The 16,734-nt window shown below is 43.9% G+C and overlaps 1 long non-coding RNA gene across 1 annotated transcript in view; it reads left to right on the forward strand.

Annotated features, from left to right (window-relative positions):
- Window positions 1-712: 712 nt before the first annotated feature.
- Window positions 713-16,734, forward strand: part of LOC124551301 — a 300,143-nt gene continuing 284,121 nt past the window's right edge. The window contains exon 1 of the long non-coding RNA XR_006967805.1: window positions 713-1,903. This is a non-coding gene — a long non-coding RNA (uncharacterized LOC124551301). The remainder of the gene's footprint in view (window positions 1,904-16,734) is intronic.

A 16,734-nucleotide genomic window follows, 5' to 3' on the forward strand; every position in this document is an offset into this window, starting at 1 on the left:
ATGGTTTTGGAGGGTGCGTTGGGACCGTTGAAGGGTAGGATAGAAAGCCAGGAAGGTGGTGTCATCAGCATATTGGAGAAGGTGGACAGGTGGGGGTGGCTTGGGCATATCAGCAGTATACAAGAGGTGCAGGAGAGGGGAGAAAACAGAGCCCTGGGAGACGCCAGCAGTGGGATAAAGGATACGGGAGTTGGTGTTGTGGAGGGTGACATAGGAAGGACGGCGCGAGAGGAAGGAAGCGACCAGACGGGCAAAATTGATAGGCAGGGGGTATGTTTGGAGTTTTAAGAGTAGATCGGGGTTCCATACACGGTCATAGGCTTTTTGATGGTGGAGGGAAACAAAAATGGCAGAGCGACGGGAATTAAACTGGAGGGAGAGAATCTATAAATCTATGTTTCCGAAGTATTTAATTTTGAAATCAGGTGCTCTTGAGCTGGGCACCCTATATAACCTTTAGTTCTCAGGTTTCGTTTTAGCTCGTTTCGAACTGGAGCGCCAAGTAATCATTAATATCGTTCGAACGACGAAAATACATCAATCATCCAACCGCATCCAAGCGTTTACTGGACGTCCTGTAGGAAAAACTGTTTCCTTGCAAGCTCCTACGGCCAGCGGAGACCGTAGTTCCGCCGGCGTCCGCAGTGCAGCGCTGCGGCTGCGGTTCGGCCGCGGCTCGCTGGGTCTTCGTCAGTTGTCGGCTGGCGCTCGAAGCATCGGGCGCTGTCGAATGTTTGCGGCCGGCACATTTGAATTCGTTCGCGACGCGTTGTCGAGTGCGCCGGCGCGTCAGCGCCTTCCCACAGAGTGAAGAAAAATCGGAGACTAATACGTAAAACTGAGTGGCATGCGTTATTGACCGCTGATGGGATTAAGAATATGTTGCGTGTACGTCGGTGTTTGCGGCAGAAGTGTGATCTGTGACTTCATCTTATTCGGCTTTAACGCTTCAGTGATATATAGTTGAAAGATTTATCGGAAGTTTTACGTAGTTTACTAATTTCCTAGTTCATTTTCTAATCTGCGTTCGTCAAACGTGGAGTGATAATTATTAGGGAAGCGAACAATTTCCTTTTTCCAATTTTACATTATTCCAATATTTCAATTAGAAGCATGTTCAGTTTCGGGCATTACAACGAGAAATTGACTGAAAAAAGAGAAAGTATGTTCCATCAGAGATAGTACACTGTATCTAAAACGCGTTTGGCTAGACATTAAGAAACCGAGCTCAACAATTGACTGATGCCACCGGAGAGGAAATAGGGTGATGGAGCTCTGCACGTACAAAGAAAATACGGTATTCTCAATATTTTCTACCGGTTATTTGCATTTAAAATAATACATCGAAGAGTTATTGTGCTGTAGTCTGTGTAGATAATCAAATTACACCAGTGTTGGGGCAGAATATATTGTAAAGTGGTGTTCCAGTCCTTTTTTACATAATTCGTCGCTGCTGCTGAATTCGGGGCCAAAAATTCGTCACGGCTATCCGTTACCGAACTGCGTGGGATTCTGAGCTCTGCCGAGGCGGGGGAGATTTTTTGTGTCCCTATTTTATTGCTTTGGCTATCGGTGCCGAGGAAGTGGGCTAGAGGATACCGTATAATTACGTTCCGGTTGTTGACTCCCAGTGTTCCGTAACATTAGAAACTTAAAAGTGATGCCGTGTTTACTCGTGGATGTATAATTTTTATTACTCCCATTAAACAACGCTCGCCGTAAAAAGGACAGTTTCCGAGCGTCCATCGGCACTTTTTGTGCGTGTGTATGTTCCCACAGTCCGCGTAGGCGGTGCGTCGTACACTTTACCTGCGTACGTGTGTGAGTGCATACTGGATTACTGAAATCAACACTACGTGCTGTGGCAGTTTCATAGCGAAACTGTGAGCAGAACACACAAAAGGTAAGTAATATGTACTTAACATTTCATCCCCTATTTTGTTTCATATGCCTGTGTGAACTGTGAAAATTGTGTCTCAATTTCCCTTAGCTCCGAATGTAATTGCAGCCTTCCGTTATTTACCTCTCATTATGTTGTACATAACAGCCTGTAGCATGCCGGTAACTTTGCTACGCAAGAAGCTGATCATATTATTCTTATTTAATTCTTATGCAAACGGGCACCTGCGCCACAACAATGGGCGAGTCTAGTGAACAGTGCGAGTCATAGCTATAGTCTTTTATGTGTGACGTCATATGCAGATGGCGTCTGGGATGTTTTTGTTTTTATTCCTTTTTATGTCATTTATTTCTTGTGGGTGATTGTGTTGCTTACAAACTAACCATACGGATTATTTCTGATGTTACAGCATTATGTAACAATTAACGTTGTTTATGAAGACTGACTACCCTTTTCGGAAGTAGGTGTAAGTCTCAAGAATGAGTGAAATTTTTTCTAATGACCACATCGGAATCACAGTATTACAGAGCAATGTTGTTGTACCTAGCTGTGTACGATATCTCGATGTTCGTAAGTGACACTGAATTGAAAACCTAAACATCATACTTTTGCTAGGAAAATTGTTCACAAGATTTCTATTAAACTAGTTAATCTCGCAACCTAGATTATTAAAAGAATCGTTCTGTCATGGATAAAACAGCTTCTAACGTCTGCTTACTTTACAAATGAGTTAATGGGTCAAAGATTTGAAATTACGCATCTAAGAGAGAAAAATATAGAAAAGGTTTGAAATTATGTTTAAATTTGTCTGAAATCTCTAAGCTCGTTGTTTCATTATGGAACTCTGGATGTGTATAGTCTGTGTAATTTGCTAGTATTTAGCACATCTCACTGTTTATCGCGTTATATCTCCTGAACTGTGTGTCATTCAATGGCATAAATTTGTAGGTACATTCAGTGGTATACGTAGACTCAGTCTGCAAAATGTGTTGCGAATGGTGCTAATAGTAAAGAAGTAATAAATTAAAACATCATGCATGGTGCTGAAGTTTTACTACATTCACGGCGGAAAACGTAGTAATTGGTAAACTTTTTCAGCAAGTAGAAGTTTAGAATTGTCTGAAATTATGTTTAAAGCATTTTGAAAGGTGCTAAGTGCTCTCATTCTAAAAAAAGCTTGATGAATATGCTACGAGCGATTTACAATCCGCCAGTTACGCAGCGTCGATGCATATATTCAGTTTCTAACCGTAATGTCAGTAGTTCGTGACTTGCGTCGCTGGCCCTCGATTTTGCGACCCCGTGTTCGATTTCCGGCCGCGTCGGGGATTTTTTCCACTTGGGTCTGTGTGTGTGTGTGTGTGTGTGTGTGTGTGTGTGTGTGTGTGTGTCATCGTTTCATCATCATCAACACGCATGTCACCAAAGTGGGGTTATATAAAAACACTTGCACCTTGCTGCCGATAACGCAGAAGGGGTCAGAAATGTTATCGCTCATTTCATTTCAAACTAATATTTGTCTTTCTGTGTTAAGCCTTTGGCTTCAGATTATACCCCTTAATTAGTAGATTATGAGAGAATTTTATATTTTTGAAATCTGTCAATAATTATATAAAATACTGAAAATCAAATTTTGTTTTGCCCCTGGAAGGGACCTTGCTCCGAATTACCCGTGGATAAGTTGTTAATCATAATATATATATATATATATATATATATATATATATATAAAACACTTAACATGTGATTATCGAATATCATCTTCACCCATTCTCAGTCCGTTGCTACAGGATTTCGTTTTTACAATTTTTTGCCGGCCGAAGTGGCCGTGCGGTTAAAGGCGCTGCAGTCTGGAACCGCAAGACCGCTACGGTCGCAGGTTCGAATCCTGCCTCGGGCATGGATGTTTGTGTTGTCCTTAGGTTAGTTAGGTTTAACTAGTTCTAAGTTCTAGGGGACTAATGACCTCCGCAGTTGAGTCCCATCGTTCTCAGAGCCATTTGAACCATTTTTTTTTACAATTTTTTAACAGATTTTACAATTATATTTAATGCTGAAACTTCCTGGCTGATTAAAACTGTGTGACCGACCGAGACTCGAACTCGGGACCTTTGCCTTTCGCGGGCAAGTGCTCTACCATCTGAGCTACCGAAGCACGACTCACGCCCGGTCCTCACAGCTTTACTTCTGCCAGTAACATATTTTAATGCTGACGCTATTAGCACTGTTATGAGGGACATTCAGTAAATAATACGAAACACTGTTTTTTCTGATAGTAAGATGGTTTCATTCAGGATTCCAATAGATCATACTACTCCCCACTCTTTTGCCTACAAACCCCTATTTTTCAACATAACCTCCTTCCAATGCAACGGCTCCACCTTACTAGGAGAGCCTGTATGTTCGCATAGTACCATTCCACTGGTCGACATAGGAGCCAACGCCTTGTTGCATCAACAACCTTTCCATTGGAAGGAAGTCGGCCGTGCCCTTTCAAAGGCACCATCCCGGCATTTGCCTGGCGCGATTTAGGTAAATCACGGAAAACCTAAATCAGGATGGCCGGAGACAGGTTTGAACGGGCGTCCTCCAGTCTGCTAACCACTACCCCACCCCGCTCGGTGTGTATAGCCAACATTAGTTTTTCACTTGCGCAAGGAGCTCACTGTAGACCCAAGTCCATACAGGGTGAATCGGCTGTCCCTACCGCTGTCGTTTTATGCAACCCTCAGTGTTATAGCTGGCCGTCATAAACCACGGATGAGATTTTTCATATTGCCTCGCTCGCTACGCGCGAACTATTAGCCCTTCAGAAAAAATGAGCAGGACCCTATTGTAGGAAATTTAATGGAGTAAAATTTTGTTCTGGGACAAGTTTACACTGAACGCCACAGTTTTAGAGTCATTCAGGAAAAACATTCAAAAGAGACCAGGCGCACCTCTACGCCACCATTCAGGATTTCTAGTATGTTTTTCGTAGCACTCCCTCTTACCACTGTACAAAATGTTGCGACTACGCGAATTACTCCCGGTATTCGAGCTTTTTTGGTCTCTATTGACTGGGCTATTACGACAATAGCGTAGTGGGCTAATTCGTTTTTAATTTAAACGTGCCCATCAGGGTAATGAACGAAAAATTACTTTTATCAACGTTACGCAAAAACTAATTACATTCGCAGTTTCATCCAAACTAACAAGCACAGTAGTTTCGTATGGACAAAGTTCAATTTCTCGCTGGGATTGCTCCATGTGACATCAGAAGAGAGGTCGCCGCTAACATCGAGAGGCATAAATCAAACACAGTGACCTCACATCCACTCTTTGGACATCAACCTGCCGAGCCAAGACTGAGTTTTCTGTCAACGTCACAGCCCTTAGAAGGATCAGCTGCGGCTACCCGATTCAGCAAGTGGAAAGAAAGATGCCAACACCTGTCAAACTGGATGGCACCACAAGAGTCCCTCCCGCCTGGACACATGGAGAAATGGGTCATCTGGAAGTCCTTGAACAGACTACGGACCGAAGTCGCAAGATCGAGGGACAATCTCCTTAAATGGAACTTCCAACTGCCAACACAACACTGTGGGAATGCGGTGAATTTGAGATAACCCGGCATCTCTTCAAATGTAACTCATGCCCAACCAGCTGTAGCATGAAGGACTTAACGTCTGCAGCACCCAGTGCTATCACAGTTGCCTAATTCTGGGTGAATATAGTTTTCTTTTTATGTATTGTATATGTGTTCGTTTTAGTGTACCTCTGACACAAATAAAGAAGAAGTAGTTTCATAGTCAGCAGGCTTGTCGTATGTTGTTGTTGTTGTTGTTGTTGTTGTGGTCTTCAGCCGGCCGAAGTGGCCGTGCGGTTAAAGGCGCTGCAGTCTGGAACCGCAAGACCGCTACGGTCGCAGGTTCGAATCCTGCCTCGGGCATAGATGTTTGTGATGTCCTTAGGTTAGTTAGGTTTAACTAGTTCTAAGTTCTAGGGGACTAATGACCTCAGCAGTTGAGTCCCATAGTGCTCAGAGCCATTTGACCCATTTGTTGTGGTCTTCAGTCCAGAGAGTGGTTTGATGGAGCTCTCCATGCTACTCTATTCTGTGCAAACTTCATCATCTCCGAGTAACTACTGCAACCTGCTGAATCTACTTAGTGTATTCATCTCTTGGCCTCCCTCCGCGCTTTTTACCCTTCACGCTTCCCTCCGATACTAAATAGGTGACCCCTTGATGGCCGGCCGGTGTGGCCGTGCGGTTCTAGGCGCTTCAGTCTGGAACCGCGTCACCGCTACGGTCGCAGGTTCGAATCCTGCCTCGGGCGTGGATGTGTGTCGTGTCCTTAGGTTAGTTACGTTTAAGTAGTTCTAAGTTCTAGGGGACTGATGACCTCAGATGTTACGTCCCATAGTGCTCAGAGCCATTTGAACCATTTTGAACCCCTTGATGCCTGAGAACGTGTGGTAACAACCGATCCCGTCTTCGAGTCAAGTTGTGCCACAAATTCCTCTTCTCCCCAATTCTATTCAGTACCTCCTCGTTAGTTACGTGACTTATCCATCTAATCTTCATCATTCTTCTGTAGTACCACATTTCGAAAGCTTCTATTCTCTTCTTGTCTAGTTATCGTCCATGTTTCACTTCCATACATGGGGACACTTCATACAAATACTTTGAGAAAAGACTGCCTGACACTTAAATCTACAAATTTCTCTTCTTCAGAAACGCTTTCCTTTCCATAGCCAGTCTACATTTTATTTTCTCCCTACTTCGACAGTATTGCTTGACGTATACAAAGATGTAATTGTTTATTTTACGTGTTCAAAATGGTTCAAATGGCTCTGGGCACTATGGGACTTAACTTTTGAGGTCATCAGTCCCCTAGAACTTAGAACTACTTAAACCCAAGGATATCACACACACCCATGCCCGAGGCGGGTTTCGAACCTGCGACCTTAGCGGTCGCGCGGTTCCAGACTGTAGCGCCTAAAACCGCTCGGCTACACTGGCCCTTTACGTGTTAAAATTCACATTATTGTTAAGTGAAAGTTACACTGTGATCAATTTTACAATATTTAAATGCTCGTCTAAGCCGGTGACATGATAAGGCGGCATTGGAAGACCAAAATAGGTCGAATGTGTAAAACAATCCGTGAGTCGCAACTTTTCGTACAGTGGTAGTAGGAAGTGCATGAATAACATACTAAACATCCTAACCGGAAACGGTTGAGTGTGGGAGCGGGGGTCATTTGAAAATCACTTTGTCCGTTTGTCTTTAAAAAATTCGAAAACAACGGCCTCTAGCGATAACATATTACGGTACAATATTTAGCTACATTAAATAGTTAGCGACCGAGAGAAAATGAAAATCTCGCGCGGGTTTTATGAAGGCCCGATATAACGTTGCTGATTGCATAAAACGACAGCGGTAGGGGCAGCTGAATCACCCTTTGCAGGGCGATTTTTCTAAATGGAGACAAACGTCAAGAAACGATCCCTGAGAGGATAGGACTAAGGCCGTAAATGCGTTCCAGGGGAGATACACCCACTCTTTCATAGTGACTACCGCGTAATTCTGTCAGAGACAGCAAAGGACTTGGAAGAGCAGTTGAACGGAATGGACAGTGGCTTGAAAGGAGGGTATAAGATGAACATCAACAAAAACAAAACGAGGACAATGGAATGTAGTCAAATTAAGTCGGGTGATGTTGAGGGAATTAGATTAGGAAATGAGACACTTAAAGTAGTAAAGGAATTTTGCTATTTGGGGAGCAAAATAGCTGATGATGGTCGAAGTAGAGAGGATATAAAATGTAGACTGGCAATGGCAAGGACAGCGTTTCTGAAGAAGAGAAATTTGCTGACATCGAGTATAGATTTAAGTGTCAGGAAGTCATTTCTGAAAGTATTTGTATAGAGTGTAGCCATGTATGGAAGTGAAACATGGACGATAAATAGTTTGGACAAGAAGAGAATAGAAGCTTTCGAAATGTGGTGCTACAGAAGAATGCTGAAGATTAAATGGGTAGAACACATAACTAATGAGGAAGTATTGAATAGGATTGGGGAGAAGGGGAGTTTGTGGCACAACTTGACAAGCAGAAGGGATCGGTTGGTATGACATGTTCTGAGGCATCAAGGGATCACAAATTTAGTTTTGGAGGGCAGCGTGGAGGGTAAAAATTGTAGAGGGAGACCAAGAGATGAATACACTAAGCAGATTCAGAAGGATGTAGGTTGCAGTAAGTACTGGGAGATGAAGAAGCTTGCACAGGATAGAGTAGCATGGAGAGCTGCATCAAACCAGTCTCAGGACTGAAGACCACAACAACAACAACAACACCGCGTTAAGCACAAGACAGGTGGCCCGCCAGCATGGGGTAAGCCAGACGACCGTGTGGACCATTTTCCGCGACAATGGCCACTAGCCATATCACTCTGACTTGTCTCCATGGCGACGAATTTGCCAATGGTTTATTGCACAGGCCACCACTGAGGTGGGATTTCTGTCACCCGTCCTATTCACATAGGAGACTACCTTTACTGGTTGTGGTATCATCAACCTTCACAACACCCAACTGTGGGCTACGGAGACTCCGCACAGTATGGTGGCAGCGAGCCGTCAATACAATTTCGGCCTCAATGTATGGGCGGGGATTATTGGCGACTGCCTCGGGGGATGTCCTCCCACAACGCCTCAGAGGTGGGTGACACTGATTTCCTTGCTGGAAGACGTGTCTTTCGTGGCACGAAAGGTACTGTGACTGTTACATAACTGATGGGGCTCCAGCTCACTGCCCTTTTGAGCACTGAGCTGAAACACTAGTACAGACAGAACTTTTCCACTTGCTTGGTGTGCTCTCGTATATGCTTTCAATCATTGAAACTTACACTGATCTTTTATCTCCATCCTCAAATGGGTGAAATTCTTTTGGAACGAATTTCTGGCTAAACGTACATATGCCCTTTTCTTTGCTGCTCCTAATCTTCTCGGCTGCCAACGGTCTTACTGCAGTGGTAACCCATCAGATCACCGAAGTTAAGCACTGTCGGGCTGGGCTAGCACTTCGATGGGTCGGCCGAGGGCTGTTGGCAAGCTGGGTGCACTCAGCCCTTGTGAGCCCTTGATTGAGAAATAGCGCCTCCGGCCTCATAAACTGAGATACAGCCGGAAGAGTTGTGTGCTGACCATATGACCCTAGATATCCGCATCCAGAGACGCCCGTGGTCTGAGGTTGAGACGGCAGCCGGTCGCTACTGTTGGGCCTTCCAAGGCCTGTTCGGACGGAGCTAAGTTTATCTTCTCAGCGATCTACATCCACATATAATTCACAAGCCACCGTACGGTGTCTGGCGGAGGTTTACTGTGCCAATACTGGTCATACCCAGTTCTACTCGCGAACAGAGCAAGCCAGAAAATAACTGTCTGTATGCCTTCGTACGAGGCCTAATTTGTCATGGTGGTCCTTCGGTGAAATATACGTTGGTGGCAGTAGAATTGTCCTTCAGTCAGCTTCTTTAAATTTTCTCAATAGTATTCCTCGAAAAGAACGTCACCTCCCCGCCATGTGTTCCTATTTGAGATCTAAAGCATCTCCGTAATACTTCTGCGTCATATTATAAGAATGCATAGTGTCTGTTCTTTCGGAGATGTCCGAAAGAGCAGACATAATGCAGAATCCGCAGCTGTTATACATTATACGTAATTACCGAGAGCGCATACAGCTACCTCGGCTGCATAAAATTGTTGTCAAACTGACCATGGATTCGACAGCTCTAACGCGGTCTTAATCAGAATAAAAATTACATAGGTTCAAATCAAATGTTTCAAATGGCTCTGAGCACTATAACTTCTGAGGTCATCAGTCGCCTAGAACTTAGAACTAATTAAACCTAACTAATCTAAGGACATCACACACATCCATGCCCGAGGCAGGATTCGAACCTGTGACCGTAGCGGTCGCTCGGTTCCAGACTGTAGCGCCTAGAACCGCACGGCCACTTCGGCCGGCGATTACATACAGGGTGTTTCAAAAATGACCGGTATATTTGAAACGGCAATAAAAACTAAACGAGCAGCGATAGAAATACACCGTTTGTTGCAATATGCTTAGGACAACAGTACATTTTCAGGCAGACAAACTTTCGAAATTACAGTAGTTACAATTTTCAACAACAGATGGCGCTGCGGTCTGGGAAACTCTATAGTACGATATTTTCCACATATCCACCATGCGTAGCAATAATATGGCGTAGTCTCTGAATGAAATTACCCGAAACCTTTGACAACGTGTCTGGCGGAATGGCTTCGCATGCAGATGAGATGTACTGCTTCAGCTGTTCCATTGTTTCTGGATTATGGCGGTCACCTGGTCTTTCAAGTGTCCCCACAGAAAGAAGTCACAGGGGTTCATGTCTGGCGAATAGGGAGGCCAATCCACGCCGGCTCCTGTATGTTTCGGATAGCCCAAAGCAATCACACGATCATCGAAATATTCATTCAGGAAATTAAAGACGTCGGCCGTGCGATGTGGCCGGGCACCATCTTGCATAAACCACGAGGTGTTCGCAGTGTCGTCTAAGGCAGTTTGTACCGCCACAAATTCGCGAAGAATGTCCAGATAGCGTGATGCAGTAATCGTTTCGGATCTGAAAAATGGGCCAATGATTCCTTTGGAAGAAATGGCGGCCCAGACCAGTACTTTTTGAGGATGCAGGGACGATGGGACTGCAACATGGGGCTCTTCGGTTCCCCATATGCGCCAGTTCTGTTTATTGACGAAGCCGTCCAGGTAAAAATAATCTTCGTCAGTAAACCAAATGCTGCCCACATGCATATCGCCGTCATCAATCCTGTGCACTATATCGTTAGCGAATGTCTCTCGTGCAGCAATGGTAGCGGCGCTGAGGGGTTGCCGCGTTTGAATTTTGTATGGATAGAGGTGTAAACTCTGGCGCATGAGACGATACGTGGACGTTGGCGTCATTTGGACCGCAGCTGCAACACGGCGAACGGAAACCCGAGGCCGCTGTCGGATCACCTGCTGCAGTAGCTGCGCGTTGCCCTCTGTGGTTGCCGTACGCGGTCGCCCTACCTTTCCAGCACGTTCATCCGTCACGTTCCCAGTCCATTGAAATTTTTCAAACAGATCCTTTATTGTATCGCTTTTCGGTCCTTTGGTTACATTAAACCTCCTTTGAAAACTTCGTCTTGTTGCAACAACACTGTGTTCTAGGCGGTGGAATTCCAACACCAGAAAAATCCTCTGTTCTAAGGAATAAACCATATTGTCTACAGCACACTTGCACGTTGTGAATAGCACACGCTTACAGCAGAAAGACGACGTACAGAATGGCGCACCCACAGACTGCGTTGTCTTCTATATCTTTCACATCACTTGCAGCGCCATCTGTTGTTGAAAATTTTAACTACTGTAATTTCGAAAGTTTGTCCGCCTGAAAATGTACTGTTGTCCCAAGCATATTGCAACAAACGGTGTATTTCTATCGCTGCTCGTTTAGTTTTTATTGCCGTTTCAAATATACCGGTCATTTTTGAAACACCCTGTAGGATTACATGTAATCACACCATAGGTGAAAAACATCAACCTACGGTGTGGTTACATATAATCCGATGTAATTTTTATTCTGATGGATCCACCTTAGAGCTGTCGAAACCATGGTCAATTTGACAACAATTTTATGCAGACTTGCTGGCTATACGTGCATTCTGTAAAGTTAACGCACCGTTGCTGGACTTCAGCTTATAACAATGCTTAAAATTTCATTATATGGAAATTGAAGGTTGAGACGGGAAGAAAAGAAAGGAAAGGGGAGGATCATTGCTGTCAGCTGCATCGGGACACACGGAATCAGCGGCGACGAGTGAAAGTGTGTACTGGATCCAGGATCACTTGCTTTTAGGCAGGTGCGGTAACCACTGCGCCACTCGGGATTTGATTGGCGTAGCCTGGCAGTGCGGCCACCTTCTTGAGTGCGGATGCACAGATACGTCCGATTTTCTGTGGGAATCTCAGAGAGCGAACATGGAAGAAATTGACAGCGGATGCGGATAGATGGGACTCAGCGGGAATGTCGACCGGCGGTGAGGCGTGCTGACATAGTCAGCGCAGTTGCGATAACGCTGTGTCCCGGGTGGTACAGTGATTGAAGCACCTGCCTAATAAACACAAGATTCCGGGTTCGAATCCCGGTCCGGTACACATTTTCACTCGTCGCCGCCCCTGTTAAGATGCAGCTGACAACAGTGATCATCTCCTTTTCCTTTCCTTTCTTCCCGTCTCCACCTTCAATTTACATACTTGCATGTCAGTCGAGCCAACTAGTAACAAATCCAGCAGCTTACCTCTGAAATGCTTCGATGTGTTCCTGTAATCCGACTTGTACAGGATCCCAAACAGTCGAGCGGTACTTAAGAGTTCAAAAAGGTACGGCCAAACTTTCAGGAAACATTACGCACACATAAATAAAGAAAAGATGTTATGTGGACATGTGTCCAGAAACGCTTAATTTCCATGTTAGAGCTCATTTTAGTTTCGTCAGTATGTACTGTACTTCCTCGATTCACCGCCAGTTGGCCCAGTTGAAGGAAGGTAATGTTGACTTCGGTGCTTGTGTTGACATGCGACTCATTGCTCTACAGTACTAGCATCAAGTACATCAGTGCGTAGCATCAACAGGATAGTGTTCATCACGAGCGTGGTTTCGCAGTCAGTGCAATGTTTACAACTGCGGAGTTGGCAGATCCCCATTTGATGTATGGATTAGCACGGGGCAATAGCCGTGGCGCGGTACTTTTGTATCGAGACAGATTTCCAGAACGAAGGTGTCCCGACAGGAAGACGTTCAAAGCAATTGTTCGGCGTCTTAGGGAGCACGGAACATTCCAGCCTATGACTCGCGACTGGGGAAGACCTAGAACGACGAGAACACCTGCAATGGACGAGGCAATTCTGCGTGCAGTTGACGATAACCCTAATGTCAGCGTCAGAGAAGTTGCTGCTGTACAAGGTAACGTTGACCACGTCACTGTATGGAGAGTGCTACGGGAGAACCAGTTGTTTCCGTATCATGTACAATAGCATTGTCTCTGATGAACACTCGCCGTAAAGGACAACATAGTGTGTTCTGTTACTCAAGAAGTCTTTGAGGCACTCACATATCCGGCAACCTGTTAACAGTCTGCAGTTTGGCACTGTGTCAAATGCTGTTCGGAAATATGGGGATATAGAATCTGCCTGTTGCCCTTCGTCCATAGGTCGCAATATATCATGTGAGAAAACCGCGCTAATTCGTGGACGGAAGCTTTTCCGTTTCAAGGATATTTATTGTATTGGAACTGAAAATATATTCAAGAGTTCTGCAGCAAACTGATGTTAAGGGTATTGGTCTTTGATTTCGGGGATTTATTCTTGTACTCTTCTTATATACGTGAGACACCTGCGGTTTTTTCTAGTCGCTTCGGACTTAGTGCTGGGCTTATAACCTTCCCGTATAAATTTAAAAAAAATTAAATTTGGATAATTTAATTCTGACGTACGAAAACTGATAAATATTAACTCATGAAAAACTGATAAATTTTGATGTAAGCGGCACTGCGCCGTGGCCCTGTGAAATCAATCTGAATCTGTCCGTGAGAAAAAAACTGAAAAATTCTTACCTCGTGATGGTGTCGCCGGATAACGCTGTGTGTATATCTGCTCATATAAGGTGAACATCAACAAAAGCAAAACGAGGATAATGGAATGCAGTCGAATTAAATAGGGTGATGCTCAGGGAATTAGATTAGGAAATGAGACGCTTAAACTAGTAATTGAGTTTTACTATTTGGGGAGCAAAATAACTGATGATGGTCGAAGTAGAGAGGATATAAAATGTAGACTGCCAATGGCAAGGAAAACGTTACTGAAGAAGAGAAGTTTGTTAACATCGAGTATGGATTTAAGTGTCAGGAAGTCGTTTCTGAAAGTATTTGTATGGAGTATAGCCATGTATGGAAGTGAAATGTGGACGTTCAATAGTTTAGACGAGAAGAGAATAGATGTTTTCGAAATGTGGTGCTACAGAAGAATGCTGAAGATTAGATGGGTAGATCACATAACTAATGAGGGGTTATTGAACAGAATTGGGGAGAAGAGAAATCTGTGGCACAACTTGACTAGAAGAAGGGATCGGTTGGTAGGGCACATTCTGAGGCATCAAGGGATCACAAATTTAGTATTGGAGGGCAGCGTGGAGGGTGAAAATCGTAGAGGGGTGAAAATCGTAGAGGAAGACCAAGAGATGAATACACTGAACAGATTCAGAAGGATGTAGGTTGCGGTAGGTACTGGAAGATGAAGAAGCTTGCACGGGATAGAGTAGCATGGAGAGCTGCATCAAACCAGTCTCTGGACTGGAGACCACAACAACAACATATATATCTGCTCGTAAATGGCACAGCTTAGTGCAATGCTGGCATATCTACTAATACTTGATAACATTTGTCTGAGATCTGAATTATTAGAAAAACTGACTTTACTTAGTGACACAGCTGCACAGCTGCTCGTCTGACTACTAAAGAACACATGACTATGATCCGACAAAAATTGTGGAATATTTTGATTTAGATAAATGACTGGATCGGGAGTGACAATGTCTTAAGAGGAAATTATACTTTTATAGTTGACTGGTAAAAACATATTCGGAATTTTTTTACGTTATTGGTAAAGATCTACAATCCATTACACGGGAAAATTGAATATATTACAAATCTGGGTCAATTGGTGCAGACGAAGCACAAAAGAAAAGTTGAAACAAATTCATATTAACATCTCAGACTTGTGACTTAACTACGCGCATGCCAATAAAAATAATAAAATTTACCTTACAATAGATGGTTGACTTAATTACACTGTTGATTTCTCATTATATTAACAATTATTCATTTGTTGATCATCATCTCATTCCATGGTATCATTTAGCTCTGCAGCTGATCACAATTATTGTTGTGACTTGGCAAGACAGCCAAGCCACTACGAGGTGAAGCCGAAAGGCACGCGTTTAAGCTGAGGTCTGGAACAGGTAAAGGAAGTTATAGTAGCAAAGAACGTACGTAGCTGCGGGAATACTTAACTTTAATCCATAATTGATGAACATCGGTCTGACGGTACATGCTTCACAAGATAAATAGCAAATGATAATGGCGCCTTGCTAGGTCGTAGCAAATGACGTAGCTGAAGGCTATGCTAACTATCGTCTCGACGAATGAGAGCGTAATTTGTCAGTGAACCATCGCTAGCAAAGTCGGGTGTACAACTGGGGCGAGTGCTAGGACGTCTCTCTAGACCTGCCGTGTGGCGGCGCTCGGTCTGCAATCACTGATAGTGGCGACACGCGGGTCCGACGTATACTACCGGACCGCGGCCGATTTAAAGGCTACAGCCTAGCAAGTTTAGTGTCTGGCGGTGACACCACAATTATTATTCATTTCAGTATAATAAAATTTTAGAATTCGTTCTGCACTGTGGCTTAAACAACTACTAACTATAAACTGCGCTGTACTAGCGACAGACTACAACTACACCGTAGCAGCGAGCGACTGCAACTGCTCTCACCTGCGACTCTATTGCAGCTCTCTTTTAGCAGGGGCAAAGATATTTTATGTCTCAGGCAGCGCCTGTGAATTGTCGTTCTAGCAAGTTAGCAATACATCGAGATTGCGTTTGCTCCAGCAGGATGGTGAACTCCTTACAGGCTATAGATTCGTAATAAATGCAGGTTAGTAAGGAAGTTCCTTGTATAACCGAATTAGGATTCCACCCGGACCTGACGACGCGCTCAGTTGTTTTACGCCAGAGATACTTGTTGCTGTGTGCTCCATACGGGAGTCTGTGCGTTAGTCAAACAACGGTACGACTGTATGATTCTCCTGCGCAAACGATTTCTTAAATGCGAAAGATCCGTACCTAAAGACTGCAAAATTGCTCAAGTCACACCAATACCCAAAAAGGGAAGTAGGGGTAATCCGCTGAGTTACAGTCCTATATCACTAACGTCGATTTGCAGTAGGGGTTTGGAACATATACTGTATTCGAACATTATGAAGTACCTCGAAGAAAACGATTTATTGGCACATAGCACAGTTTCAGAAAATATCTTTCTTGTGAAACACAACTAGCTCTTTATACTCATGAAGTAATAAGTGCTATCGACAGGGGTGTCAAATTGACTCTCTAACCAAACTGCGTGCCTACGGAATATAGCCTCAGTTGTGCGACTGGATTCGTGATTTCCTGTCAGAAAGGTCACAGTTCGTAGTAATAGACAGAAAGTCATCGAGTAAAGCAGAAGTAATATCCGGCGTTCCCCAAGGAAGTGTTATAGGCCTTCTATTGTTCGTGATCTATATTAGTGACAGACATAGAAGACGATCTGAGTAGCCGTCTTAGATTGTTTGCAGACGAAGCTGTCATTTACCGTCTTGTAAAGTCATCAGATGATCAAAACGACTTGCAAAATTACATAGATAAGATATCTGTATGGTGCGAAAAGTGGCAATTGACCCTGAATAAGAAAAAGTGTGAAGTTATTCACATGAGTACTAAAAGAAATCAGCTAAATTTCGATTACGCGAAAGTCACACAAATCTGAAGGCTGTAATTTCAACTAAATACTTAGGGATTGCAATTACAAATAACCTAAATTGGAACTATCACATAGATAATATTGTGGGTAGAGCGAACCAAAGACTGAGATTCATTGTCAGAACACTTAGAAGGTGTAACAGGTCTACTAAAGAGACTGCTTACACACCGCTTGTCCGCCCTATTCTGGAGTA

The sequence above is a fragment of the Schistocerca americana genome, chromosome 9, assembly GCF_021461395.2.
Source record: "Schistocerca americana isolate TAMUIC-IGC-003095 chromosome 9, iqSchAmer2.1, whole genome shotgun sequence".
Lineage (NCBI taxonomy): Eukaryota > Metazoa > Arthropoda > Insecta > Orthoptera > Acrididae > Schistocerca > Schistocerca americana.